General features: G+C 40.8%; 1 long non-coding RNA gene across 4 annotated transcripts in view; it reads left to right on the forward strand.

Annotated features, from left to right (window-relative positions):
- LOC149189156 (uncharacterized) overlaps positions 1-26,393 on the forward strand; it is a 231,568-nt gene that overhangs the window by 1,049 nt on the left and 204,126 nt on the right. For 3 of the 4 annotated variants that reach the window (XR_016256335.1, XR_016256336.1, XR_016256333.1), the window contains 3 exons: positions 16-220; positions 767-851; positions 938-1,013. This is a non-coding gene — a long non-coding RNA (uncharacterized LOC149189156). Of the gene's footprint in view, positions 1-15; positions 221-766; positions 852-937; positions 1,014-1,522; positions 1,586-26,393 lie in introns of all 4 variants that reach the window. The other variant, XR_016256334.1, reaches the window with a different exon arrangement.

The raw sequence follows: 26,393 nt of genomic DNA on the forward strand, positions 1-26,393 counted from the left end.
ATGGTTCTGTTGCAGGATGTACGGCAAAACAGAAGAACGACGAGTAGATATAAAATCCATTGAAGTGGAGGAGTTTGATAAATGATTTTCCTTGGTGGAGAGCAGAGTTTTATCTGTAAGAGTTGCTTCTTAGTTTTGGGGAGGTTAAACCTTTTTGAGTCAGATTTCCTACTCTCCAGGCTTTAGCTCAGCAGGTTTTCGAGTCAATTCCAGTTTCCAGGTTTGGATTTCGATTCAGATTCAGATTGCTGATGAACATTTTGATTATTCTGTCCCCGAGGCTCCGGGTTTTGATGATTCCAATTCTAATTTAGACTCTGATAAAGATTCTGATGATTCTTATATCGAGGTTCAGGTTATTGATTATTTTGTTAATATATTAAGCTTGCTTTGATGTGGCTTGTTCTGTTCCGGTTCCATTTTGTTTATAGAACATTCTGATGTATAGCATATGTAGAAGTAAGCTCAGAATCAGACCTTTAGATAAATACTTCATTGACATATCATAGACTTTGATGCAAAATGATGTAAAAGAAAAATATGAATATTTACTTTCTTTATTATAGAATGAAAGCTGTTTTTTTCTTTCTGAAAAAAATATTAAGCCCTTTTATTAATTGATTAAGCCCTTTTATTGATTATTGACAGCGCATTATTTAAGCCTTTTTATTGATTATTTGGATTTCAGGATGACAATTTATTTGACAGCGCCTGATTTTTGTTTTGTTTTGATTCATGGTTTCAAATGAGCTCTGCTTTGAAGCAGGTTATAAGGGTTCACCATTGAGAAGGAATATAATCTAAGGAATGCTTTTATTTCAGCCTAAGAGCTGTCCTATTTTTTCCCATAGGTGGGTTTGTTTGTTTGGTTTTCTTTTCATTTATATATAACTAGAATGGTTGCAGAGATTGATTCTTTTTCAATCTTTGCTCGCAGTCATTGCGGAGACGAGATAACATTCTGGAGAAGGAGAGACAATAAAGAATACGACCAAACTACCCGTCAGAATCAGGTAGATACACATATTTTCATACTCTCTGTTGGTTATTCTTAAAAAAAAGCTAACCCCAGATAACAACACAGGTTATATGATTATTCTCTTTATTGCTAGTTTGCTAGTAAATTAAGCTATTCTCAAAATTATTATTAAGAATTTGTTTCACTGAAATTTCACTAAATAACAGTAGTAGAAGCAACGTTGCCCAAAAATCAAATGATTATAAATGATTACATTGGCCAACTATGTAAATGCATTAATGTCATAAATAACAGTACTAGAAGCAATGTTTCCCAAAAATCAAATGATTACATATGATTACATTGGCCAACTATGTAAATGCATTAATGTCATATACTACGTATTTTTTGGGGATTGTTTTCGTCAAGATTCCTGATCCTTGAGTAGCGTGTATTCCTTCCTTGGGCTACAAAATAGTTTGGGTCTGTGGTCATGATTTGGACGACGTCAGTTAGTGCTGTTTTGTGTGTGATCTTGGGTTATGTTGTGCACGTTTCTTTTAGGAGCAGGAGAACTCGATTCCATAAGAACTACCATAAATTCACATTCGCACCAGTTATTTACTGGTAGGTATAGCTATTGATCATCCATAGAGTTACGCATGTTTTTTTACAATGAAATACAAATATTTGTGTTTCTAAAAGTTAATTATCACATTGGATGGGTATTTGGGTATATTTATATTTCTGAAAGTTAATTATCACATTGGATAGGTATTTGGGTTCTAATTTAGAATTTTAGAGACTATTATATCATTCAAGTGTTAGTAATGATTATCACATTACATGGGATATTTCGATTTTAGTTTAGAATTTTAGAAGCTATTATATCATTATTTGGATTTTAGTTTAGAATTTTAGAAGCTATTATGTCATTCAAGTTTTTAAAATAATAAAAAAAACGTATATTAATTTTTTTTAAAGGGATTTAAGTTTGAAATTTTAGAATATTTACCATTTTTATAAATATTTATCTGACTGTAGGAATCATAGAGATTCACTGTGAATATGGAATGTGTAAATGCTTTCCGAAACCATTTTGATCTCATACTTCAATTTTGTATTTTCATAACAAAACCTATGTGAAATTCACAAAACTATTTTAATAACACACTTTGGTTTCTATTGGGAACCACAATAGAACATTTTCTCAGTAACTTGAACATAGAGACTATATTTTGGCCAAACTCACTCCCATATTAAGGAAAATTGAAAAAATGTCTATCAAAGTGCATTACACTAAATGATTATTTCAAAATAATGCAAATGAGGTCCACAAATCTGGCTGAAACTTGCTTAGTGCATATTCTACATATTGATCATCCCAATTCAATTGGAGATGGAGGTTTTTTCCAAGCTCAAGTGAGTTGAAATTTACAGCTTGCCTCACAAGGTAATTTCAAATCTTCATATAGGTGTTTTCCTTGGAATCTTGTCAATAGCCAAAACAAATATATTTGCTTTTCTAATCAATTATATCTTTATTCTCCAATCCATAGAAATGATGCGATATTAGTTTGTCTTTCTACAAGGCCTCCAAATCAATCTTGAGTATGTCAATAGATTGTTTCTAAATGAGGATGAGTTGTGATGCACAAGATAAACTCCTTTGGAGTCCAACCATATTGAGTTGAGCTTCATCTTTTGCACTATAGTTTTTTCTAAACTCAAATAAATATACTTTCTATTTTAGCTAGATGATTTTAGTCTTTTTTTCATTAAATTATGTCAAACTCTTTCCACTCATTCAAGTCATTTGATACGCAAAGACTTTGAGTATTTCTACTAACAAGATAATATTTTTTTTTCTTATGTGGTTCACGGATCCTGGAAATCGATGACCGCTACGTCCACCGAATATTTGTACTAGGTAGACCCACACAAAGGGATCACTTCCTACCGGCTCAACCATGAAGCCTGACCATGAGAGTGTTGAGAGAATTGAACCCGTGACCTCTCCATATCAAAGGTGCTTTAACGATGGGGACTCGACCAATTGAGCTAACACTGGGGGCTACTAACAAGAAGATAAGATTTACTATACATGTTTCCCTCATTAATCATGGTTGGATTTTTTCAAACTCTACATATTCAAACTAAGGTTCGTTTTCTTAGGGTGAATCTTTTGTTATCTTGATGTTGCAATATTTGAACTAGTTACCAAATAGATTCTCCCAAAAATAAGCTAACAAAATATATGTTCCCTCATGAATCGCCATACAAAATCATTTGCTGTGAGATCCTAGTAACTATTTTGGATTCTAGCCTTCATGGATTCTGCCTCAAGTCCAAATAATTGGATCCTCTTGGGAAAGAGGCCTTCTTGTTCCTTTTCATTTGTGGACGTTGTCTCCCTCTACCTCCTTTTTGTGCATCACATTTCTTATGACCTTCCTCTCTTTTGTCTAGCATCATCATTACCTAAAAAATTGTTGTGCCTATTCCCACTCATATTTATGGAGTCTCTTTTCCTTTCTGTTGATTTCTTAGACAATGCTATGTATTTTTTGCTACAATATGTAATATTCAATCAACCTTGCTTCTTTCTCCTTGTTTTAATCTCTTTGTATCCTTTTCACTTTTGTAAAGGAACACACTACTTGAACATCATTTTGCTCCCTCTTTCTTTCTTATTTTCGTAGGTAATGGAATAGTTTAGTAACGTCTTTTCCATAGGCGAGATTGCATACCCCTAACACTATTAATAGTATGGAACCTTGTACAACATTACTTTGCACATTGCCTTCCTTGATCCATTGATCATCTATGAAGGTTATATAGGAGGACACGTATTCTCTTATCATTGTTAGTATCCTAGGAACTTGGACAACTTTCTTTTCTAGGCTTCCTCCATCCACTCCTTCCCTCTTTTTGGTTTGCCCTTTTGGTTTCCCTTTTCTTGCAATGACTTGCTTGCTTGCATACTCCACACGGTGTGCCCCACTCTAGCTAGGCTTTGGTTCAAAGCCATTGTATGACCTGCCTCTTAGGCTTGTTTGCATCCCCAAGTTGTTTTCTTCGTTTACAATCATTGTAGCATTGCTAACAACATTGTTGATGGTCCATGTTGCCAAACCCTATGTTAGTCCTTTGTTCATTTGTTCCATGTTTCTCTTCACTCTCTCTTCCCTCCATGCTTCAAGCATAAGCCTAGCTACTTTAGCTTTCTTGTCTTCAGTTGTCCTAACATTTCTAATAGGTTCCTCTAATAACTTTGGGGAAAGTTTTCTTGTTTTTTCTATTTTTTGAGTGACAAATCCACTATTTCTTTTCTAAAATGTTTGCCTAGAAAACTTGGAGATTTAGTGCTCCCCCTTTCTTATTTTGACCTCTTGGCCTCCATTTAAACCTCTTTACCTTTTCTTTTGGACTCTTCCCACTTTGGCATCTTGGCCTCCATTTAAACCTCTTTACCTCACCTCTTCTTTTGGCCTCTTCCTGCTTTGGCATATTGGCCTCCATCTTAGCCTTACAATCACCCTTTTTTGGCCTCATGACATCTCTTTTTGGTTTCGTACCCCGTTTTGTGGCCTCTCAACCTACCTTTAGCTTCTTGGCCCTTCTTTTGTGCTTCTCAACAACTTTTTTAGACTTTGGGTTTGTTACCCACTAGATTGTGGTTGACCCCCAAGGGAAAAAAATTCCCATTTGATCTAGCTTGTAATGTTCCTAATTGGAAAATTAACAGTAATTGCCAAAAATCCACTAGCTACAACAATTTAAATTTCACCATGCAAACACAAATTAGTACACTAAGGAAATGAGGCAAAGTGCTGAGCCATTTTATTAAATTTTAAGTTGGAATTGAGTACAATGGAGTGAAATGATAGAACCTGGGCTTATTACTGCAAGCATGTAATACCCAGGTGAGAATCTAAGTAAAATCTCCAGCTGAAATGGCTCAATCTGTCCAAATGCACTGCTAAGAAATTTCTGTTGTTGCTGGAGGAAAACTGTGAAATGAACCCTTAAAACTACTCCAAAAATTATGAAAAATTAGAGGAAGGCTCCTCACTCCCCAACTAACAAAACCCAGAAAAATCTCACAGACCCAAGTGGTAGAATGGCTTCCCCAAATAACTGTGCCCTGCTCTAGGAATATTGTTGCTGTTGGATGGCTTCAACCCTTTGTTTTGGCCCTCAAAAGTGTTGAGAAAAATTTACCAAATTAATCGAGGCCTCTCCTCATAAAACCCACAAAAACCCAAAAATATTTTGGGCTAGTTCCAGCTGACCCAGAAATACCCAAATTTGGACGAAATTCCTAACAAATGGGTTATGCGTCCCACCAAGACTATTTGCTGCAAATTAGCTCCAATTTCCTCCCAAAATTTCTCTGGAAAAGAACAAGAAATCTCAACTCAACTCCTGCACAAATCTCCACTTCAATCTATGCACTGTAGATGGCGTAAGAAAACCCCTGTGCAGGCCCTAATGACAGAAATTCGGCCCTTTTGATAACAATGTTCTTTGCCTTTGAAAATATCCAAGAAAACTCATCCTCCATTGAGGAAACTTTTTGCAAATTCTCAGCCTCGAGATCCACCAAATGCTAGCTCTCCAAAATGCCACGAGTTCCACAACTGCATCTCTTGGAACCTATTCAAGCTGAATTATCTCTGCAATTCAACCCTCCAAATACCAAATTATGCTCACAAATTCTCTTCTAGAGTGACACTCGAAGTTCACTGAAGAAGGTTGGAATTCTTGCTTGGAAATTCCTTATGCTAAACAACACTAGTTGACTTGGCTTAAACAACTCAAGCAAACCCACCAAAATCAGAAATGAAATGCCAAAATAGAATGATCAAAATGAGGCTCTAGCCTTCCTTTTATTGTTGCTTTCCCTTCCTCATACCATGGTTCGATTTCTCTCACACTATGCTTTGATACCATGGTTTGATTCTTCCCATGGTTCGATTTCCCTTTTTGGTAACCTCCACAACTTATCTTCACTTTAATTTTCTTCTTTTCCTAAGTCCCAACCTTTGCCTTTTCTCCAAAAAATTACTTAACATCTCCACAACTTATTTCTCCTAAGTTTTATTTATCTAATACTATATTAATTGCCAAAATTACAAAATTGAGAATTTCCTTGACAAAATTTCTAATTGGGGACATGATAGTCCTCCCTGCCAAAAAATGCTTGTCCTCAAGCAATGCTCAAACAAGTCTTCTCTCTAACTGTTAAATATCACCATCACCACCCAAATGTTCCACTAAGTTAATCTCAATCTTTGCACTGTCCTGTCATGAAGGAATCCTTCGATACTAAGATCCCAAGCCATCCTGATTAATGTGAAACACCCCTTGCTCCACTTGCTGTCTAGCCAGGTATAGGTACCAGAAGCCCTCTACATACTATAAATAAGTAGAGCATCATGATAATGTAGAACTCTATCCAACTCCCCATGAAGCTTCCCTACCGAGTAGTCCACCTCATGCACTCCAAGAGTAAACTCTTGAAGATACAACCCAATTCGCGGGGATGAAGTCTCTCCCGCATGAGCTTCCCCTGATATCCTCCTACTGACCAACCTTCCATGCTAATGAAGTCCCCCATGCCATTAGCGAGTCACCAAAGACCAATGGAAGATTTGAATGATCCCCCCCTACAGTAGCCAGCTCATCCCTAAATATCGTTGAGCTGTCAAGTACTATGATGCCCAGGTCCCATGCTAGTCTTAGAAGGGTGCCACCATGTTATCGTTGCGCCACTCTGATTCCATCACACGCACATTGTATCCTCCTCCACTGAAACTTGGTGGCGAAATACCAACAAAGGCCAAGCTCATCTTGCCCAGGTATCTCTATTATGTCAATATCTACCCATCCATTGCTAATCCTAGTCCTGAGCTGCAATTGAAAAAGCCTGCCTCACCATACAATGGAGGCCTCAACGATCCCCCATATTTCAACCCCAAGGTGAGCTATATCACCCTTTGTTATGGTCCCGCTCCTTACGAAATGGAGCGACTTGTCAACGAATGGAATCCCTAGACCCCATAACCAGATTTGCTGTGGTGTAGTCCTTATGACTACTGAAATCCACCTGCCCCACATCTCTCCTCCCTACATGCAATCGATATATATACTCCACTCATCATGAATCAATCTAGTGCATGCAAAATTTCCTTGCGCTTGTCATACCACACCGTGGGATCTGCTATCCTGTCTCCTAAAAACGTACCCTGATACTGCCTGAAGATGAAACATCCGCCCATAAGAAAGGTCAACCACCTGTTGTATATGCTCTTATGACACCTCAAAGTACCTTGCCCAAAATGTATCATGCATCCCTTTAAGTGTGAACTAAGGGGTGGAACATACGCTACCTCCACAACAAACCACACACTCCCCAAACCTGTACCTATCATCTCGTGCCTTGACCTAATGCCACCATTGAGAAGTCTCTCCCCTGGTGCGCTGAGTCCCATCCAAATATCTCAGGTGAGCTCCCTGTGCCCTATTACTCGTGCCTAGAGTCTCAAGGGGCAACAACCAAATCATCAGTGCCTGTAAGCGATGTAGAAGAGGGACATGCATGTGAGTCCCCATGGATACCATCAAATATTGCTAATCCGTGTCCTCATCGATTCTGGGTGAACTAGACCCAACGATATGCTTGGTGTCCCTGTCCATAAGTCTCCTTAGAGGCAACACTCCAAGACCCCGCCGTACAACACCATATGCCCCTGCATACCACCAAGTATCCTTGTACTCCTCGACATTCCACTGTACACTGCAACCTATCCCTGTACACCACTGGATACCCCCTACTACTGCTATACCATACTGTACCGTCTTGTGTCGTGCTTGTGTCACTGTACCTAATACTCCCCATGCGTAATCAATGCGATATGAGTAACTCCTCCCACTTCATGATGTAAATCCATGCACTGCGACACATCGCCATGCACCACCATGAGTCCCATCCAAATATCTCAGGTGAGCTCCCTACGCCTTGTTGCTCATGCCTAGAGTGTCAAGGGGAAACAACCAAATCATCAATGCCTGTAAGCGATGTAGAAGAGGGATATGCGTGTGAGTCCCCATGGATACCATCAAATATCTCTAATCCGCGTCCTCATCAATCTTGGGTGAACTAGACCCAAAGGTATGCCTGGTGTCCCTGTCCATAAGTCTCCTTGGAGGCAACACTCCAAGACCCCATCGTACAACACCATACACCCCTGCATACCACCAAGTATCCCTGTACTCCTCAGCATGCCACTGTACACTACGACCTATCCCTGTACACCACTGGATACCCCCTACTACTACTGTACCATCCTGTAACGTCTTGTGTCCTGCCTGTGTCACTGTACCTGATACTCCCCATGTGTAATCAATGCGATAGGAGTAACTCCTCCCACTCCATGATGTAAATCCATGCATCGCGACACACCACCATGCACCACTGTGCTCACCTGCAAACCACTGCTCAACGTTGTATGCTCCTACACGCCACTGGATGCCATGATCTAAAGCTAAGACAAAACACGTTGGCCTGCATCCTACTGTTATTTCCACCTCCACTGTCGCATCACCATAACCTATGATGCATGGACCTCGCCTCCAAATCCTCCCTGAGAGACACGAGAGGTGAATCCCCTGATGTACTAGTGGTGATGCCATCACTACACTATTCCTTCGTGACCACTGTGCCCCACATAACTGGGGAGAATCCTCGACCCCATACAAGGCACTGTAGCTTGCTAATTCCACCTCCGACAAACTCCTGCCAAATTATGCTAATCATCTTGTGATCCCATGTACAACCACCATACCAAGACAACCCAAGGGGTTTGTACATAAATTGATTGGCCACTAGTGTTGATTGAAACTCGCCTAGTGAATGCATGCGCTTAATGTCTAGGTCAACTATACCACCAATGTCGTAATCAACCGATATATCTTGTAAACAATTAGTCCCACCTGGATCCCAATGCGAATCTGGGCTTCTAGTATCCCTAATGTCTGGAAGTTGCCGCGGAGCTTCACCCTGGTCTACTACAATCTCCATAATCCTAGCCTCACCAATTCAGAATATCTCACCATCCAACCCTAAGAGAGGAGTCAAATGCATGAACTGCCATACATAGAACAAGCCCTCCATCCTGCGAATGCTGCACCCTACGCAGCTCAAGTCGCCTCATCTCACCATCTTGGTCAATACATAAAATATGTCAAGGCGACTTTGCCTCTCCCTCTCCAATATGTAGAGGCAACCTACTAGTGCTACAAGCCCCATCTATGTATGTCTGAAGAGGGTTGCTCTGAAGCTCCAATGTGTACCCTAACTGTACCATTAGGGAATCCAACCGTTCCCCAATGCGAGTCAGTTTGGGCGCTGATTCGACACAAACATCTCTTATGCCTTCCAACTCCTCGTTCTGCTGCAGAATGACCTCTTGCACTGTTGTGCCCTTCTTTTTCAATGCTAGAAGGCTGACCTGGAACTGATGAAACTGTTGTGGGCGGCTATCATCTATAAACTCAGTCACAGCTCTGGACCCCTTTGTGTCTCTAGGCACCTCATCAATGGAGGATATGTCTCCTGGTACCTCATCAACGGTGGATACCTCCGTGTCTCCTGGCACATCATCAACTTGATGTAGGTAGTCATCATATGGAAACTCTATCACAACTTTGGGTGCCTCAACAATGGATACCTCCTCAACTGATGGCCCTACAAGTGTATGCTCAATTGTCTCCACCAGTGTGTCAATCAGAGCTATCAAAGGAATCTTCAATAAGGGTGACTCCTGCGTCATTCTCGGTATATCTACGTGCTCCTCCTGCGTGTTGTCCGCTTCATGCTCCACCTCCTTATCAGGCTCATGATATCTAAAGCTAGGTCTCCACTAGCAGAAACATCTCCTAGCCTCACCCTGATCTATGCTCCTCAAACGAGATAGCCCTCTTGATCCTGGAGTCCAGTGCCCCATACTCATCAATCCTATCCATGAAGGACCTCATCAAATCTGCAAAGGTGTATGGTTTCCTCTCCTTCTCCAGTTCATCCAGGAAATGAGGCATGGTAGGTCGGCTAGGCTGGCCATGGGTATTGTTTTGCTGGACTGCACATGCATGTGCGTGGCTTCTCTACTGGTTATGTATCAACATTCCCATCATTTGTTGCATCCCCTCTAGAACCTGTTGGTTTTGCCTCACCAACTCCTCCATGCTCCCCTATGTACTACTTCCCTTTTGTGTCATTGGAGTGTCCATAAATTCACCAATCACTGTTCATGCATGCCTAACCTCCATGATCTTGTTAGCTTCCCCACAACTGGCCAAGATCATGCTCTGATACCACTGTAATGTTCCTAATTGGAAAATTAATAGTAATTACCAAAATATGCACTAGCTACTACAATTAAAATTTCCCCATGCAAACATAAATTAGTACACCAAGGAAATGAGGCAAAGTGCTGAGCCATTTTATTAAATTTTAAGCTGGAACTGAGTACAATGGAGTGAAATGATAGAACCTGGGCTTGCTACTGCAAGCATGCAATACCCAGGTGAGAATGTAATTAAAATCTCCAACTGAAATGGCTCAATTTGTCTAAATGCACTGCTCAGAAATTTTTGCTGCTGTTGGAGGCAAACTGTGAAATGAACCTTCAAAACTGCTCCAAAAATTATGAAAAATTAGAGGAAGGCTCCTCACACCCCAACCTGCAAAACCTAGAAAAAATTCTGTTGTTGCTGGAGGAAAACTGTGAAATGAACCCTTAAAATTGCTCCAAAAATTATGAAAAATTAGAGGAAGGCTCCTCACACCCCAACTAACAAAACCTAGAAAAATCTCATAGACCCAAGTGGTAAAATGGCTTCCCCAAATAATTGTGCCTTGCTCTGGGAATATTGTTGTTGTTGGCTAGCTTGAACCCTTTGTTTTGGTCCTCAAAAGTGCTCAAAAAATTCTACCAAATTAATCGAGGCCTCTCCTCATAAAACCCAAAAATATTTTGGGCTAATTCCAGCTCACTTGGAAATACCCAAATTTGGACGAAATTCCTAGCAAATGGGTTCTACGTCCTACCAAGACTATCTGTTGCAAATTAGCTCCAATTTCCTCCCTAAACTGCTAGAATTTCCTCTACAAAATTTCTCTGAAAAAAGAACAAGAAATCTCAGCTCAACTCCTGCACAAATCTCCACTTCAATCTATGTGCTGTAGATGGCCCAAAAAAGCCCCTGTGCAGGCCCTAATGATAGAAATTCGACCCTCCTAATAGAAATGTTCTTTGCCTTTGAAAATCTCCAAGAAAACTCGTCCTCCAATGAGGAAACTTTCTACAAATTCTCAGCCTCAGGATCCACCAAATGCTAGCTCTCCAAAATGCCATGAATTCCACAACTGCGTCCTCCTGGAACCCGCACAAGTTTAAAGATCTTTGCAATTTGGCCCTCCAAATACCAAATTCTGTTCACAAATTCTCTTCTAGGGTGACACTCTAAGTTCACTGAAGAAGAGTTGGAATTCCTGCTTTGAAATTCCTTTTGTTAAACAACACTAGTTGACTTGGCTAAGCAACTCAAGCAAACCCTCCAAAATCAGAAATGAAATGCCAAAATAGAATGATCAAAATGAGGCTCTAGCCTTCATTTTCTTGTTGCTTTCCCTTCCTCATACCATGGTTTGATTTCTATCACACTATGCTTTGATACCATGGTTTGATTATTCCCATGGTTCGATTTCCCTTTTTGGTAACCTCCACAACTTATCTTCACTTTAATTTTCTTCTTTTCCTAAGTCCCAACCTTTGCCTTTTCTCCAAAAATTTACTTAACATCTCCACAACTTATTTCTCCTAAGTTTTATTTATCTAATACCATCTTAATTGCCAAAATTACAAATTTGAGAATTTCCTTGACAAAATTTCTAATTGGGGACATGCACAGCTTGCCAGTCAGTAGCCCCACTTTGACCCATAGATATGCACTCTTAGTTACCTATTAGCCACTTTCCAATCAATGAAAGTGGGTCTTCACTCGATGAAAGTGGGTCTTCAAATATGAGGTATGCTAACCATTTTTGTATCAAGTGTTTACATTTAATGGTTTAAGGCATTCTAGTGTGGATCACGGGTCAAATTGGATGATTGATTGTGTTGAAATATCCATGCTCTCTAGGTTTAGTATGTGCCCTAGCTAGGAACAAAAACACTAGCGAAGCCCAACACAAAAGCACTTTGCATAGTGTAAATATAACAACAGTGAAACCACAATAAAAGGACACAAGATTTATGGCCGAGATCTCATTCCTTATTACTCCATTAATAAAAGAATCATATGGCTCCTGTACCAGGGATCATGGCCCTTCAGAAACCTTGATACAAACTAGTATACATAGTATACAATAAGGTACAACTAGGGCTTGAGGTCTAATTCTTTAGACCCTCAATTTGCCCATTTAATACAAAGACATAACTTGATTTGCTGTAGCATTCCTTCTCCTTCTGCCCTTTTTGTCCTCCTTTTCCACCGTCCGTTGGTTGCCCTTTTCATCCAATCTGCACACAATGATCAACTCCCTTTAGATCACTGTTTACTGTGATAACTCTCAACAACTTCACCCTTTTGTTTATTGAACATAACAGCTAGTATACACCTTCTTATCAACACTTTCCTTAGGCTGTTAGACTTCCTTTCTTTAGCCCTCCGAGTCGACCTTAGTAACCATCAATTTCCTTTGCATAGTTGTTGTTTTCCTTAAGGCTCACGACCCTCTTGATCTGTCCCTTGGTCCTTTTGATGTATCCCTCAGAATACTTGATTTGACCCTTTCTAGAATTCTGGGTTGATCCAGACTTATTGAGGCTCTCGGTCTCTTGCTAGATCTCAGACACCTATTATCCAACCCTCGATCAGTCTACAACACCCCGAGTCTCTTGGCCTCTTTCCTGAAGCCTTATGATTAGTATTCATGACACTCGGTCTTATCAGATAACCTTCGTCCTCCCGTAAGAACACATAACATACTTCCTAAACTAACTCAATAGTCCACTTACAATGAACCCTCACTAGTCTTCCTATAACTTTGAGGTACTGTGACCCTTTGTTCACAAGCCTAAGGCCTTTCGGCCTCCTTCTAGGCCTGCGACCTCATCATAAAACAACTCAACTCTTTTCTTTATGGCTCGACCCTACCTCTCCAAGGGTCGAAGGGATCTCGCCCCCTACTCTACTTGCGACCTAGCCTCATAATAGGCTTTGGCATTTCCTTAGCTCCCTATCCACAACACAAAGGCCTTTCGGTGTCTCCGATCTGTAGCCTTTCAACCTCCTTTTAGGGTTTCGACCCTCTCTTTGAGCACAAAATAGAATCTTAGCAACCTCTCCTTTTCTTCCAAACAACAAACATAATACTCGACCTCTCCTAAAAGATAGATGCTCGACCTCCTCCTTCTCTTAGACAAAAATCTTACAACCAACACAAAAATAGACCTCTAGCTCATCCTCTTATAGCTACGACTCTCTCTCTTAGGCTTGTTGTTCTCACCAAGATGGATTGCTATGATGGATTGACCTCTCCATTGGTCTCCTCTTATTTATACTTTTCTCTTAGGTCATTTCGAGAAACCTTGGTCCTTTAGGGATTTTCCCACTCAACCATTTACTAATTAACTAGGATATAATGAGTAGAAAATCCATGAAATTCTGATATGATAATATGAAAAATTTGAAAACAATTTTCTTTTCATATAATCACAATTTCTCTACAAGATGCAGTAGAATAGGAATAGAAATAAAAGAACAATTCACACAATAGCACAACACAATTTTTCTAGGGAACCCAATTGGGAAAACCCTCACTTGCTTGAGAATATTATTGAAGAAGACTAAGCTACAAATCTCTTACAAAGAACCCTACTTCAATATAGAATACAAATTAATTTCTTAGCTTTGAACTCGCTTGAAACAACCCTGCAAGAATTATGATCTGCTTCCCTCAACCAACCCACACTAAGGCCCGAAATCCTTGCACATTCCTTAGGAAATAACCCCTATTTCCTAGCGCATTCGACCTCCTAAAAAATAGGAATTTCCTCCTATTTTTTGCGCACTTCCCAAGGGAAATTCTCCTCCAATAATTCACACAAGGAAACCTTCTTGGATTATTCCTCTCACAAGATCATACAAAAAGTTCGGATTACAAGTTGTGCCTTCAATTTCCTTATAAGCACTTCGAATAGGCTATTGTTAATAAGTTCTATGTTTGGAAAGTTGAATTAGTGCTTTTATAGTTAACGATAGTTAACACAACTTGTTAACTACTTCCTCCTAAAATTTAGGAGGCTAACTCCACAAGTTCTTCCAGTTTCCAAACCAACTCATATTGGAAGACAATTAACCCAGTCTTCCACAAACTCGCACTAGTAAAATTGCTTCTCTAACTCGTACACATCACTGGAACTTGTATATGACTAAGGAGAACACAAATTTGATTCCTTGAATTAATGCACACATCAAGGAATCTATTCCTTCTCTACTTTTCAACACTCCCTCTTAGCAAAGAATGGACTCTATACAACTCCCAACTTATCTCTGTGATGAACAAAACTGCTTCTTGCCAATGCCTTAGTCAAGATATTTGATGTTTGCTCCCTTGTTGGAATGTATGGTAGATTCATTATCCCCTTCTGCACGCAATCTCTAAGATGGTGATACCCGATCTCGATATGCTTTGAGCGATCATGAAACATCAGGTTCTGAGAGAGCTTAATGCAACTCTGATTATCACAATTTATCATGGTAGGATCTATCCTTTGTCTAAAAAGTCTCACAAGTAACTTCCTCATCCAAATAGCCTCGTAAGTTGTCTGACTAGCAGCCATGTACTCGGCCTCTGTTGAACTGAGTGCAACTGATCTCTGCTTCGTGCTGTTCCAGGAAATAACTATTGACCCAATACTTAAGATGCCACCTGAAGTAGTCTAACCATCTATGGAGTTCCCTACCCAATCTGCATCTATGAAGCCCTCAAGCCTCACTCCATCAACCTATCTGTACCACAATCCATAGTTTGTTGTGCCTTTGAGATATCTCAACACATTTTTTGCAGCAACCCAATGCACTTTGGTCAGTTCCACCAAGAACTGACTCAACTGGTTGACTGCAAAACAAATATCAGGTCATGTATTGACAAAGTACATCAATGATCCAATGAGCTGCCTGCATGCTGTAGGATCCACTCGATCTCCTCTGCTAGCATCCACCTTCCTCTAATTTGTGACTAGAGGCGTGGCCATGGGCCTACAATCCTGGATATGCAATCTTTGGAGAATCTCTATAGTGTACTTCCCTTGTCCCACGAAGATCTCACCATCACCCTGCCAAACCTCCAAGCCAAGGAAATAGTGCATAAGCCCCATAGCATCTCAAATTCCCTTGCAAGGTCCTCCTTGCAATCTTTAGATCAAGATCTCATCTCCAGTCAGTATAAGGTCATTGACAAAGAGAACTATAATGAGCAGAAGCCCTCCAACCATAATGTAGTATAGGTTGGCATCTACCTTGTTAGTTTTTGGTAGCATCGAAAGTGATCTAGCCTTGAAAATTGGTGGAGAGGCTAAGGCACATGAGTTCTAAAGAACCCAGAAACCATTTGGTGAAATTCTGCCCGGATTGTATTTTATTAAAATAATTAATACTTTTAATGGAGTTCCTAAGTCTAAAGTTAGGGAAATTAAAATATTAATGGGTATTAATCAAAATATGAGTGAGAATGATCTAGAAGGCAGATCAAGTCATGTTTTAATCTTAGCCATTGATTAGAGACTTAATCTTGGTCGTTGAAGACTTAACAAGAAAAGTATAAAATTGAGGCTTGGTGTTCATTTGAAAACACACACACAGAGATTGAGGAAATCGATTTTCTAAGGTAAAAAGTTCTCAGGAGGAAAATCGATTGGGGAGATCTTGCAGCAGAGGGGCAGTGAGAATCCAGAAGAATGACTTTCCAGAGAATACTAACAGAGAGGCGGAGAGAGCTTGCAGAGAGGCAGCACAGTAGCTGGGAGATCTGACGTTGGGCTAGTCTGGGCCCACGCAACATTGACGCAGAGCTAGAAGGGCCAACGTAGAGAAAAAAAATCTGCTTGTCATGCAGAAGCTGGAACTGTGAAACTGCTGGAACAACCGGGATAGCTGACGCAAAGGGAAAAAGAGGTGATGTAGGGGTGACGCAAAGCCTAAAAGGCTGACACTGGGCCTACGTAGGGCAAAAATAGAAATAGCTGGGGTTAGCTAGTCTTGTGACGGATCAGCCGGAATTCTGTTGGGTGAAGTGAGGTAAAACTTACTCATTTTTTCCACCAATATTTTGTATTCAAATATTTCTCCTACATAATAATAAACCCTCAGAACTGCTGCACTGGTTTTCCGGCATTGGGTTTTTACGGGGACTATTGTGTCTAAAAATAAGTGTGCCCTATGTATCTTGTTCTTTGCTCTAGTTTCTATTTCATGAGATCAAATATTTAATTAGTGTAGGCTGCAAAAGTAATTTGCTTTAGTATTCAGAAGAATAACTTGGTTAATGTATATTAAAAATCAAGTAGGTGAAGTAGATTCGTATTTGCTGCAGTAGGGGTTCCTTCAGTGTAGGAATTTTCACATACCTCTCTCTTAGTGAAGCCAATCTTCGATGGTAGCGGTCAATCTAAGTGTACAGCTCTCTCGGAGCCTGCTTGAGCCCATAAAGAGCTCTCTTAAGCCTGCATATATGTGTGTCTCTACTGAACTGCTCGAATCCCTTTGGTTGCTCCATAAAGATATCCTCCTCAACCACTCTATTGAGGAAGATTGTCTTCCCGTTCTGGTGGATCTTCCACCGCATCTGTGTTGCAAGTGTTGAAATAGTCATGATGCATGAATGCCATGCTACTGGAGCAAAAGTATCATCGTATTCTATGCCCTCATTTTGTGAGAAGCCCTTGGCCACAAACTTGGCCTTATACTTCTCCACACTCACATCTGCTCCATGCTTCACCTTGTACACCCATTTCGATCCAACTATTGATTTCCCCTTCGGTCATGGAACAATCTCCCAAACATCATTCTTCATGATAGAGAAATATTCCTCCACTATGGCATCTTGCCAAACCTACTGAGAAGTTTCCTCATTATAAGAAGAAGGCTCAATGTCCACCAACTCTGTCATCAGTGCCATATAACCTGTGTACTTCTGTGGTTGTTTACTCTACTTAAACATGGTGCTAGGAGCCTCGACCTGCTCTTGAGCCTCCTAAATCAATCTCTCAGCCCACTTGGCCTTGTTTCTCCCTATGGTGGGTGGCTTTGGCTAATCTGTTTACTCTTGGCTTGGTTTCTCCTCCTCATCCTGCTGAAAATCCTGTTGCGCTACCCTCTTGCCACTAGACTGTGGCTGTGGTTGACTCTAAGGTGTTGGCTGTGACTCCTGTTTGGGAGCGAGTAGCTCCTCATCAGGTATTTCCATCTGCTCACGCTCTAAGGAAACTCTCAGAGACCGATCCTCCTGGAATCTCACATCTTGCTTGAGAATTGTCTTCTTGAATCCTGGAATATACATCGTAGGATGTCTAGGATGTCTCACTATATCCCATGAAAATTCCCTTTTTTGTTGTGGGATCCAACTTCTTCCTGCTATCCTTGGACACATGACAATAGACCTTTGTGCCAAAGATTCATAAGTGTGAAACATCAGGCTTCTTTCCTGTGAAAGCCTCCTCTAGTGTGACTTGTCCAAGCACCCTGTGTGGACTCCTGTTCTGCAGAAATATGTAGAGGATTCTACCCACAAGAACCTAGGCAGATCTTGATCATGCAACATATCCCTAGTTGCTCCAATAATACTCCTATTCTTCCTCTCAGCCACTCCATTTTGCTGAGGGTTATGAGGCACTATCAAATCTCTCCTAATACCTTCCTTTGCACAAAACTCCTTGAAGGCATTGGAGATATATTCTCCACCATTGTCACTTCTCACTGTCTTGATTTTCTTCCCAATCTACTTCTCTACCAAGGCCTTAAACTTCATGAACCTGTCTAAGACCTCATTTTTCTTTCTCACGAAATAAATCCAAGTTTTCCAAGAAAAATCATTAATGAAACTAACATAATACTTGTGTCTCATCAATGATGGAGAAGAAAAGGGCCCGCACACATGTGAATGTACCAACTCCAAAATCCCTTTAGCTCTGCTATCCTGACCATCAAAAGAAGACTTGGCATACTTTCCAAGCGTGCATCCCTTGCACACTCCATTCTTGTTAAGGCCTCTTGTTGGTAATCTTGTGGCAATCTGCTGAAGAATCTTTAACGCCCCATGATGCAAGTGTCCCATGCGCCTGTGCCAAAGTTCATCAACATCTGCACATCTTGCCTTGCTGCTCAAGGTTGCATCTGTCTCTACCTGCAACTTTTGTAGAGATTCTTCACCCTCACACCTATCTGCTTCACTGCTCCTAAAACTAGATGCTTGAGGTAAGCCTTACCTCTGATGTAGATGACATTATACCTTTTGTCCTCAAGGACAACTACTAAAACTAGGTTCTTCTTCAACCTTGAAACATGGAGAACATATTTGAGATGTAGAGTATTACCTAACTCCCTCTCAAAGCTGACAGTACCAACTCCCTTGGTAGCATGGTTTCCATTATCTCCAAGCTCGATATTCACTTGCATATCTTTATCATCTAGCTGGATGAGATACTCCCCGTTCCCAGTCATATGGAAAGAGGCTCCTGAATACATATACCATGTACTTCTCCCTACTAATCTTGCCATGCAAGCTATCAATGAGAAATCCTTCTCAAACTAATCTCGCTTAGGTGATGCAGCTACATGCTTCTTATTCGACCCCTTCTTCTTTCGGTTAGGACACTTAGAAGTAGTGTCCAAAAACATGGCAACGCAAGCCTTTGATCTTACTTAGAACCGTCTTCTTCTTGTGACCCTTTTGACTGTTCTCACTCTTCCCCTTGCCTTTCTTGCCTTTGAATTTTCCTACAAGAGCAAGATTTTCCTCCTCCTTTTCAACCTTGGAACCCTTGCCATTGTTGCTAGAAGTCTCAACTAGTCTGAACCTTAGCTCCTTCTAGATGAAGTCATTCCATAGGCATTCCCAATCCGACAACTTATCACGTCTAGTAATTCTTTGAACAAAAGTATGTCAATCTTTGGTAAACCCATTTAGAGCCACACACACTAGCTTTGTGTGCATGGATTGCTCTCCAACAATTACTAGCTCATCATGAACTTCCTGAATTCTGGTGAGATAGGCAGTTACACACTCACCCTTCTGCATCTTGATTTTCCTCAACTTCTCTTTGAGTACCATCTTCTGGTTCTAGAAAGAATTCTGGTAGAGCTTGACTAAGGCATCCCACATGTCCTTAGTTGTATCTTTACCTGCAATATGAGGGACTACATGATCTTGGAGTCCATCAAGGATCATCTTCTTGGCCTTGGCCATCTTCCTTTCGAAAAGCCTCAACTTGTTTGAATCTGAAGTTTTTGCAACTCCTTTCTTAGCAAATTCCTTCAAACCAAATTCATCCAACAAGGACAATATGTGGACCTTCCAAACACCAAAATTTGAGGAGCCATCCAGTTTATCCTTCTCTCTCAATCCTAATCCTGTGTGAGTTGTCATCTTTCAAACTTGAAGACTGCGTGCTAATCGATTCTTGTTCACAACTCCGATACCATGTAGAAATCCACGAAAATCTAATATGTTAATATGAACAATCTGAAAACAATTTTATGTTCATATAATAACAAAATTTCTCTACTAGATGCAACGAAATAGGAACAGAAATAAAAGCACTGTTCATACAGTAACACAACACAATTTTTCTAGGGAACCCAACTAGGAAAACCCTCGCTTGCTTGAGAATATTATTGAAGAAGAATAAGCTACAAATCTCTTACAAATAACCCTTCTTCAATAGAGAACAAAAATTAATCTATTAGCCTTGAACTAAGCTTGAAACAACCTTGCAAGAATGTTGATTTGCTTCCCTTAGCCAACCCACACTAAGGCTCTAAATCCTTGCGCATTCCTTAGGAAATAGGCCCCTATTTTCTAGCACATTCGACTTCCTAAAAAATAGGAATTTCCTCCTATTTTTTTGCACACTTCCCAAGGGAAACTCTCCTCCAATAATTCGCACAAGGAAACCTTCTTGCATTTCACAAGCTCACACAAAAATTGTGATTACAAGTTGTGCCTTCGATCTCCTTATAAGCACTTTGAATAGGCTATTGTTAGTAAGTTCTATGTTTGGAAAGTCGAGTTGGTGCTTTTTTAGTTAACAATAGTTAGCACAAATTGTTAACTAGTTCCTCCTAAAATTTAGGAGGCTAACGCCACAGGATTTTCCAGTTTCCAAACCAAGTCAAAGTAGAAGACAATTAACTCAATCTTCCACAAACTCGCACTAGTCAAACTGCTTCTTGAACTCATCCACATTACTGGAACTCATACATGACTAAGGAGAACACAAATTTGATTCCTTGAACTAAGTCACAAATCAAGGAATCCATTCTTTTGTTACTTTTTAACATAATATTCCTTTTCTTGGTTCCAAACCCACCACTTTGGGTCCAAAACCCCAACACTTGGTTAACTTGCCCATAATGTCCCTTTTCGTGGGTTTCCACCACTTGGAAATACCTTCTGAGCTACCAAAATTTCAACACTCGCTCTTAGTGAGGAAGGAATTTCCATTACACTTTGAAATCTCCAACTCCATGAAGTTCCTTTCATGCCCACAACTTCCTTGTTGGGAATCACAATCGCCGTTAGACCAAAACCCGCAGGTGTCAATCAACGATCGCATCGCTAGAGATAGGGATCCACGAGAGGCGGTTAGTCCTTGTCACAAAACACACGGGGAGCATTGGTTTATCCAGTGTCCAACAATCTCCCCCCCAATGCGAGGCGGGTATGTATTGAACTCCTGAGTTGTGACCATGCTCTGGTACCACTTGTTGGGAATCATGATCGCTGTTAGACCAAAACTCGCAGGTTTTAGTCAATGATTGCATCGTCAGAGATAAGGATCCATGAGAGGCGGTTAGTCCATGTCATGAAACAAACAGGGAGCTTTGGATTATCCAATGTCCAACGTTCCTTGTATGAGCTATGACTTTCTGTTGCATGGCCACATTTGTCCTCACATGTGCCACGTCTTCTTTTGTACTTGGCCAAGATTTATCTTGCTTGGTGCATGACTGTCCTTGCATGCATCATGACTTTTCCTTGCATTATCCATGACCATCCTCGCATGGTCTATGACTTTCCTTGAACCTCCATGAGTGTCCTTGCATGGTTCATGACCGTCCTTGCACGGGCTAAAAACTCCTCTTTCTTGCTCGAACCTGAAGGTTTAGACTTCCATTGGTTGGCTGACTTTCCTTTGTAGTTTCCCTATAAAGCTAGAGTTCGTATGAGCCAACGTAACCTCCACTGGCTCACTTGGCTTTCCCTCTCGGAAAGTGTTGTTTCTGAACTCGTGTCCTTCCAAAGTTAGTCTCGAGCTATGGTCAAACACTGGGTCTAATCCACTCTAGACCACACAATGCAACTCTACATGAGTCCTCATCCTCCTAGGTCAAATACCTCATCTGCACATGGTTACTCTATAGGATGTGAAACTCCACAACCCGATGAAGATACAATCTCACAATCAACTTTCCATCCACATAAAGCTACCTTGTCCATGCCAAAGCACCTTCTCTACTAAGTCTTTTGCTCTTTGTCTAGTAGTTTCACAACTCCCTCTTAAGCTGCTTCTTGTGCACATCTGATCCATGTGCTCTTCAAAGTAGCTCTAATGCCATGTTGAAATTTCCATGCCCTCAAGGTTTGGTATATGTCGTAGTTAGGAACACAACACATTAGAGGAGCCCAACACAAAAGAACTTTGCACAAAGAAAATATAACATTAGTGAAACCAATAAAAGTACACAAGATTTATAGCCCAAATCTTGTTCCTTATTAGTCCATTAATAAGAGAATCATAGCGCTCATGTACTAGGGATCATGGCCCTTCAAAAATCCTAATACAAACTAGTATACCTAGTATACAATAAAGTACAATTAGGGCTTGAGGTCTAATCCTTCAGACCCTCAACCTACCCATTAAATACAAAGACAAATAACTTGACTTACTTGTTGTAATGGTCCTTTTCCTTCAACCCTTTCTGTATTCTTTGTCCACTATCCCATGGTTGTCCTTTGCCTCCAATCTGCACTCAAGATCAACTCCCTTTAGATCACTGTGTACTATTGTAGCTCTCAGTAACTTCACCCATTAGTTTACTGAACATAACAACTAGCATACACCTTGCTTTCAACACTTTCCTCAGGTTGTTAGACCTTCTTTCTTCAGCCCTCTTGGCTGACCTCAGTAATCCTCAATTTCTTCTCCATTTTTGTTCTTGTCCTTAAGGCCCATGACCCTCTTGATCTGTCCTTTGACCCCTCTGATCTATCCCTCACAATACTTGATTTGACCCTTGCTAGTATTCTGGGACAATCCAAACTTATTGAGGCTCTTGGCCTCCTTCTACTAGATCTCAAATACCTATTATCCATCCCTCAGTCAGTTTACAACAGCTTGAGGCTCTCGACCTCTCGCCTAAAGCCTCTTGATCAGTCTTGATGGCACTCGATATTCTTAGATCACCTTTGTCCTCCATTAAGAACACATAATTGAATTCCTAAACCAACTCAATAATCCATTTACAATGAAAAACAACCTCATTCATAGCCCTTGTTTCCCTTCCTATAACTCTTAGGCACCTCAACCCTCTGTTCACATGCCTGAGGCCTTTCGATCTCCTTCTAGGCCTGTGACCTAATTATAGAATAGCTTAACTCTTTTTCTTTATACCCTGGCCCTGCCTCTCCAAGGGCCTGAGGGCTCTTGATCCCCTACTATGCCTGCGACCTAGCCTCAGAACAGGCTTCGACCTTTCCTTAGCTCCTTGTCCACAACACAAAAGCCTTTCGGCCTTCTTCTCTCAAACCTGAGGCCTTTTGTCCTCCTTCTAGGGCTTTTTCCCTCTCTTTGAGCACAAAACAAAATCTTGGCCTTATTCATCTTCAAACAACAAACAATACTTAACTCGACAACCACTCCTTTTCTTCCAAACAACAAACATAATACTTGGCCTCTCCTAGAAGGCAAATGCTCGGCCTCCTTCTCTTAGACCAAAATATTCTAGCCAACATAGAAACAAACCTCTAGCTCATCCTCTTCTAGCTTTGGTTCTCTCTCTTAGGCTTGTTGTTCTCACCAAGATGGATTGCTATGATGGATTGACCTCTCCATTGGTCTCTTCTTATTTATACTTTTCTCTTAGGTCATTTAGGGAACCCTTGGTCCTTTAGGGTTTTTCCCACCCAACCATTTAGTAATTAACTAGAATATAATATTCCTTTTCCTGGTTCCAAACCCACCACTTTGGGTTCAAAACCCCAACACTTGGGTAACTTTCTCACCACAAGGTTCCTTTTCATGTGTTTCCACCACTCAGAAATACCTTACGAGCTACCCAAATTTTAGTAGACTACTTTTGATTGCATCATTGTTCCCTTGCTTTGCCTTAGTGGTTATCTCCTGCTCCTAGTCCCCTGCTCCTAGTCTAGTGTAACCCTCCTTGTGGCCCTTCATTACACTATTTGGGGGGCACAAATAGGAGGCCTTGATTAATGTTGCATGTCCATGATAATCCATAATTAGTAGCCCTTTCAGTGGTCATCTCCACTCTTTTGTTTGATCACTTATTTCTAATATTCCTTGGTTTCCCTTGTGTGGCATTTCTTTGAGTAAGGGCTCAAAAACTTGGTCCTAAAAGGTTGATGTAGTTGAAGGAAAGTTAAAATCCTATGTAGCCACACCGAAAAAAAATGTTAGAAGGCAAAGTATCGTTGGGACAAAATAAAAGTGCATGGACAAAAGCTGATTTGATAATGAGATCTAAGACAATGTTTAAGGTATTACAGACTCATGTGCATGGATATGCCTATGTTATTTTTTGCAATGGATTGATAAGATTACGAAATACACAGACAATGAAGCAATAAAAGAAACATAATAGATAACACACATAAACACAACAAGTTTAATATGGAGTTCACCCAAAAATCCAGGGCTATATCTACTGGTCCAGCCTTCAGTGGTGGCCTCTCTATTATGGCTTTAGAAGCAGAGTTTTACAATAGTATGAGTTCAATTTGAGTTTCAATACACAACAGATACAACAACAAGAGTTTGGCTTGAACCCCTCAAGCCTCTCTGAGTACGCAGACTCTCTCTATCATTCTCTGTCTCTGTCTTTGCTCTATCTCAGCACTGCTTGCTCTGTTTGTTCTCTGTCTGTGGCTTTAAAGCCAATCTGCGCTGACTGTTCATTTCCTCTTCTCAGGCTTTCTGGCTTCCAGCCTCTGTCCACTCGAATCCCCATTCTGGGCGTTAAATAATCATTGCTAATGTTTTTTAGGGGAGGTGGCCACCTGTTCTGCAATGGAAGAGTCCATCTGGCTGTTGAAATCCCTGGAACAACCATTCTCGGTTTACACAAAGAAATGCCTTCAAACTTGGGAAAATCCACCACAACACAGTCTTTCAGACTTAAATATTCATAAATCCACCTTAAGGTTGACTTCGCATCTCCACCGTTGATCTGGGAGATCCAAATCCAACAGTTATGGTTCATTTCGGGGGGCCCTTTCATATGGGGGTTAATCGCTCGATGAGGGTGGTTTTCTCTCCCCTTAGCCTGGACACGTGGCATCCAATGTATGGGCTCAGGCGGAGCCCGACCCAAACCACTTACCGCTTTGTTCCTCCCAAAATCCCACCTATTTCGTGGATTTTCTTTGCATTTTGAAAATACGTAAAAACACTAAAAATCCCGTAAAAATGGCTTTGGGCGGATTTGAAATATTATTCATTTTCATTCCCAAACCCCTTCGGGTCCGGGTTTCATCTCATTGGTGTTTCCCTTCGCATTTCGTTTAATAAACAAAACATGCGAAAATACATTAACATTGACAATTGATGGCTCTCAAATCTTATGAGATAGCGTTTATATTTCCATCGGGTCCGACTAATCGCATCGCATATGTATATGTGCATACAGCCCCGCTCCATTGTGTTTTCCAATTGCGATATCGCGATGCGATTGATCGCAATCAATATCGCGATAACCCCAGGTTGTTGGGTGAGCGCTCTATTCATATTTGCCGACTGCGATGCAACGTGGGCCGTCGATCTGCGCGCTTGATCGACGGTCCTCGTTGACTCTGTCGATTGCCATCGCAAGTTTTATGTGGTGTGCTCCGATTTCCTCCACCTATCACCGCCAATTTGCGATTCGCCGAACAGATTTGGATCATTGATTAGCCAGATCCGACGGCTCCTTTGCATTCACTATTCAAGTCGCCGATAGCTCTGTTTTCACTGTTTTCTTGTGTTTTTCGCCTCCTGATAGTGTTTTTCGATGTTTCTAAGGGTTCTTCCCATGCAATTGTTTTGACCTTTTGAATGATTTTTGAAGACTTAGAGAGTTCTTGGATCCATTTCGGATCACGCCTTCCCACTGAAAAAGGCTTTTGGACCACCAAAAGTTGGTTTTTAAGCATCAATCAAGTGAGGATACAGCTTCCTCACTTGCCCAATCTCTATCCATTTTGCACTGCTTGGTTTTGAACCTTTGAGTACGATTCTAAGGTACTCAACATCTCCTCTGCGCGTAGTTCTCACCTTCCTGTCCAGAACTGTATCTTCCTGTAACTCATTGAGATATTCAGGCAACAGATCATCAATAGAAGGCAACTGACTTTGCTCTTCGGGATCTTCAATCAATGAAGGTTCAAATAGTCTCAAGTTCTCTGCATTAACTACTGAATAAATGTGCATGTAGGCTGGCAAATCAAGGTGAAAAGCATTCTCACCAATTTTCTCAAGTATATTGAAAGGCCCATACCTTATTGGCTTCAGCTTCTTACCTTCACCTTGCATTCTGTCTTTGCTGATGTACAACCAAACTTGATCACCAACTTGGAAGCTATGCTCAATTTGATGCTTATCATGCCTTGCCTTGTACTTGGCTTGGCTCTTTTCCAACTGTTCCTGCACTGCCTAGTGAATTTCTTGGATCTGTTCAATGAACTTAGTTGCTTTGTCCACATCACTGTGTCCATCAACTGTTATGTCTTTACTAAAGATAAAATCCAAGGGAGACCTTGGTATAAAACCAAAACAAGTCTCAAAAGGAGATCTTTGTGTAGAAGAATGTTTAGCATGGTTGTAAGCATGTTGCACATAACATAAATGTTCATCCCAAAGCTTGGGATGCT

The sequence above is a fragment of the Pinus tabuliformis genome, chromosome 3_1, assembly GCF_031772625.1.
Source record: "Pinus tabuliformis cultivar Carrire ecotype Pingquan chromosome 3_1, CPIR1, whole genome shotgun sequence".
Classification (NCBI taxonomy): domain Eukaryota; kingdom Viridiplantae; phylum Streptophyta; class Pinopsida; order Pinales; family Pinaceae; genus Pinus; species Pinus tabuliformis.